The sequence below is a fragment of the Haemaphysalis longicornis genome, unplaced genomic scaffold (assembly GCF_048455015.1).
Source record: "Haemaphysalis longicornis isolate Haplotype H1 unplaced genomic scaffold, Haemaphysalis longicornis Haplotype H1 scaffold_5, whole genome shotgun sequence".
Taxonomy (NCBI): domain Eukaryota; kingdom Metazoa; phylum Arthropoda; class Arachnida; order Ixodida; family Ixodidae; genus Haemaphysalis; species Haemaphysalis longicornis.
Genome location: NW_027526385.1, coordinates 76,875,129 through 76,879,880, shown reverse-complemented (window position 1 = coordinate 76,879,880; position 4,752 = coordinate 76,875,129). Strand labels below are relative to the sequence as shown.

General features: G+C 52.2%; 1 pseudogene; it reads right to left on the bottom strand.

Annotated features, from left to right (window-relative positions):
• Positions 1-211: 211 nt before the first annotated feature.
• Positions 212-1,585, bottom strand: LOC144139295 (26S proteasome regulatory subunit 6A-B pseudogene; annotated as a pseudogene).
• Between the last annotated feature and the right edge of the window lie 3,167 nt (positions 1,586-4,752).

The following is a 4,752-nucleotide window of genomic DNA, read 5'->3' as shown; positions in this document are numbered from 1 at the left end:
TGTTTAATATGATGATAAGTCTTAAACTAGCAGTATGTCTGCGAAGTCTAAATAAGCAGAACGTCAAGGCAGTAGCGCGTTCGGCAAGCAACACAGCAACACAAGCCAGAGGTTAACGAAGGAATCGCAAGACGAAAACACTTTAGCGGACAAGGACCTTTATTGCGAGGAAAAAAATTGAAAGGTTGAAAAACAAAAGTTTAAAGGAGGGGTTACAAAAGACATTGTTTCAGACGTAGTAGTTCTGGTTGGCTTTCTTCCTGGCCTGCACCTCCATGACGGCCTCGATGTAGTCTTCGTGGCCAATGATGCCGCTCTCACGCCTCAGGGCGATCATCCCGGCCTCCACGCAGACCGCCTTGCACTGCGCCTCATTGAAGCCGTCGGTGCAGCGCGCCAACTCCTCGAAGTTCACATCCTTGTTGTAGTTCATCTTGCGGGAGTGAATCTGCATGATGCGGGCCCGGGCTTCTTCATCGGGGGCCGGGAACTCAATCTTCCTGTCCAGACGGCCGGACCTCAGCAGGGCCGGGTCGAGGGCGTCCACGCGGTTGGTGGCCGCGATCACCTTGATGTCCGTGCTCGAGCTGAAGCCGTCGAGCTGGCTCAGAAGCTCCAGCATGGTGCGTTGCACCTCCCTGTCGCCGGCCCTCTCGGAGTCGAAACGCTTGGTCCCGATGGCGTCCAGCTCGTCGATGAAAATGATGGCCGGCGCCTTCTCCTTGGCCAGCGAGAAGGCGTCTCGCACAAGCTTCGCTCCCTCCCCTATGAACATCTGCACCAGCTGGGGGCCCGCCAGTTTCAGGAACGTGGCCTTGGTCTGGGCGGCGCAGGCCCGCGCCAGGAGCGTCTTGCCTGTTCCGGGCGGCCCGTAGAGCAGGACTCCCTTAGGGGGACTTATTCCGATGTTGGTGAACTTCTCCTTGTGCGTCAAGGGCAGCACCACGGCCTCGATCAGCTCCTGGATCTGCTTGTCCAGACCACCGATGTCGCTGTACTCCTCGGTTGGTCGCTCGTCTACCTCCATGGCACTGACGCGAGCATCGTAGATCTTCGGCAAGATCTCCAGGATGATGTACGAGTCCTTGTTGACGGCAACCAGGTCGCCGGGACGTAGCTGTTCGGCGCCAACGACTCCGATGAGGGGCAGAAAGTATGTCTGGCGCGTTGATGTCTTGATGACGGCGCTTTTTCCCTTCCGCTGGGAATCGAGGTCCACGTTGGCGCCGTCCTCTTCGCCGAGCTCCTCGGGGTCCAAGTCGAGCAGCTCGACGACGGTCGCCACGAGGTGCGGGCGCGCTTTGTAGACCTTAATCTTATCGTTGTACTGCTTGATCAGCTCCTCCTTCGATTCGATCTCGCGCTGGACGTGCATGATCTCGTTTCTCATGTACTTGACCTCTTCGTTCAGCATATTCGTCCTTTGAATAATGTCCTTCGCGGACATCTTCGTCACGTCATCTCCAGAAGATTCATCTTCGATCCACAGAGACTCATCTTCGAGTCTTAGAGGGCCAGCCATTTTGCTCACCTGCCACGCTAGAAGAGAGCGAGCTAGAATGTTCTTGATCGTGCTGCCACGAGGTCTGGCTTTTCGCAGTGATATCGATGCTAGTGTGGGTGTCAGAACACTACAATCACGTTGCAGCTCTAAACCTTGCGCTAGAAAAATATTCCGAATGTCAAAGAAACAAAAAAGGCAAACATTTCTGAAGTAGGAGGGCGCAATAAATATATAATTTTACTTTTACGTGTATAGCATGTAGTCAATGCTTTGTTTACAGCATTAGTTTCGGTTTCTATTTCCTCCGCGCAGTAGCAGAGAATTGAGCACATCGCTGATAGGGGCTGCCGCAATCTCGTACCCTAATCATCGAAGTGAGTCCCAAATGTGGCGCATACTTCTGCTCAGCCGGGCCGTCCCCATTATTTCTTTGAAGTGTATACGACTACGGCCATGCAAGGTTTGGGCAATAATTGCGGCCGAGGACCATTAAAGTTGAACTAAAAGAGCTGTATAGTACTTCCAGCCTTTGCCAGCGTATATAAAGCTGGGTACCTGAGGCACGTCGTCCGGTCATCCCTCCATGGTCATTTTTGTATCCATTGCTAAGCTTGCTTTCTTGAAGACCGAGTCGACCAATGTGTTGTGTTGTGTAGTTTAGTTATGTTCATGCCACCAGGTGGCGCTCAGTGTTAAGGTGGCGAATTTCCATTGTCATCATCAGTAAGCGCAGACCGGTTATAAATAGCCCGTAACAACAATAAAGGCGTTTTTTCCCGCGGATACGAGGTGTCGTCTGCATCTCTACCACGTATGGTGACTCGGTGGGCGTCGGATACAACATAATGACGACGAGGTAACCCTTTTCGGCTGCGGGCGGAACGCCACGTCACGACTCAAGTACGGCATACTGCGATCTTCTTCACTGGCACTGACGCCGCCGCCACCGTTTCTACCGACACCAGGGGCCGAATTCTCTAAAACGACGGGGTGTCGTTTTGAAACGGTGGGGTAGCGCCATGCAAATGCATGTGTTCTGGGGTTGGGGCCGTCGCTTTGGGGTTCTCTGAGTGAGCCGCAGAAAAGCGCTGTGGCAAGGGTGCGAAGCGACAAGTGAAACGACGGGGGGGGGGGGGGGGGGGGCAATGGGTGTCGCTTCGCGCCCTTCCCACAGCGCTTTTCTGCGGCTCACTCTACCTGCAGAGAACCCCAAAGCGACGGCCCCAACCCCAGAACACATGCATTTGCATGGCGCTACCCCGCCGTTTCAAAACGACACCCCGTCGTTTTAGAGAATTCGGCCCCGGGAAACCCCGCCACACCATGGATGCAATGGCGTCGGCTGTTCGAGAACTACATCGCAGCGTCGGCAAGCGACGCGTACTTGCCAGCACGCCGCAAGGCACTCCTTCTACATTGGCTGGGGGTCGAGGGACAACGAATCTACTACACGCTACCAGAGAAGCAACCTACGGCTCAGGACGACGACGAATTCAAGACTGCTCTACAGGCGCTCGAGGCCTACCACGCAGCAAGTGCTAACGCTGTCATCATTGAACGCCGGCGTTTTGGTCAACGCGTTCAGTTGCCCGGTGAGAATGCAGACATGTTCGTTTCTGCGCTACGAGAACTTTCACTTGCATGTGCCTTTAATGACAGGGCCGATGAGCTCATACGCGACCAACTCGTTGAAAAACCGAGCAACCCCGTACTTCGGTACTTCGGGAGCGGCTACTTTTGGAAGACTCTTCATTGACGTTGGTCGGGGCCCTCACAATTGCTGGAAGTATCGAAGAAGCTTCAAAATATTCCAAGCAGTTGTCATCTGCTAGCCCTGCAGGGTACGTGCAAAAAGTAGATAAGCGTTTGGCGCCAGGGCCAGCCGAACGTGCCTCGTCGGGACAAAACAGTAGGACTTGCTTTCGCTGCGGCTCTGCGAAACACTTAGCCATTCTAGTATTTGCAAAGCAAGGAACAAGACCTGCAACAATTGTGGCAAGGTAGGCCATTTCGAGAGGGTCTGTCGTGGCGAGAAGCTTAAGAAGTCCCTCGCTGTTCAAGAAGTCCAGCACGGCGATCCACCAGAGACTGACGCAAGCCTGCGTGGCTTGCCCCATATGACTTATGAGACATTGCAGTGACTGTGTGCTGCCCCTTTTTGGGAGGAGGGGATGTTGTGTTGTGTAATTTAGTTATGTTCATGCCACCTCGTGGCGCAAAGTGCTAAGGTGGCCAATTTTCATTGTCATCATCAGTAACCGCAGCCCGGTTATGAATAGCGTGTAACAATAATAACTCTCTTTTCCGTGGGTACGAGGTGGCGTCTGCATCTCGCTGCGACGTGTGGTGACTCGGTGGGCGTGAGATACAACACAATGCTTTTTAAGAAGGCCATTTTACAACAGTATATCACTAAAGACCCTAAAAAAAATGTATTAGATAAGGAGATAGGCTGCCCACTGCACCTAAAGGAACCTAAAACATCCCGAGCCACTGCTATTTAAAGAATTGTACAAATGATTCAGATCAGTTTGACATAAACAAAATCATGACTTCGAAAAATATTGAAACTACCTGTGCTTTAACCATCCGTTATAGCTCGACCAGAAACAACCTCAAAGCCACGGAGGTTGTGCTTCGCAGTTGGCCCGAAAAAAAACGTCATATGGTTGCTAGTGTTCAAAGAAAACCACGGAATGGCGTTATGTGCTGGCAGGAAGTTTCAGTGCTGTTACATGAAGGAAGCAATAGTTTTATTTCAGGGCTGTACACAGGGTTTGATTTCGAGGGAGCTTGAGCAGTAAAGGGGGGGGGGGGGTGTGGAAGGAGGTTGTCTGGCGTTGTCAAAAAGGAAAGGAAAGCACCAAATTAGGGAAGTAACACAACACCAAAACAAACCAAAATAAAAAGAAAACACAAGGAATTTAAACCAACCTTCGCAATTGACATGCGAAGACTGAGGAAACAGCGGAGCTTACCTCGTCACTAGGAGCAGCAAAATCCCCGACGCGTGCCACCCAACCGAACATCTGCGCCGCGCCACGCACTCCCCACACCCACTCGTTTGCTTCTTGCTTTCTCGCCACTTCACCCTAACGAATTTCCAGTTCCCAATTTCCAATATCTATGCCCAGCAAAACTTTATCCACCGGACACAGGTGTTTATTGTTGAACACCGAATTCGTGTCGGGGAACCTAATTTTGCTTGCTGTGAACCGCTTTTTCTTTCCCGCCTGGGGAACCTCGTG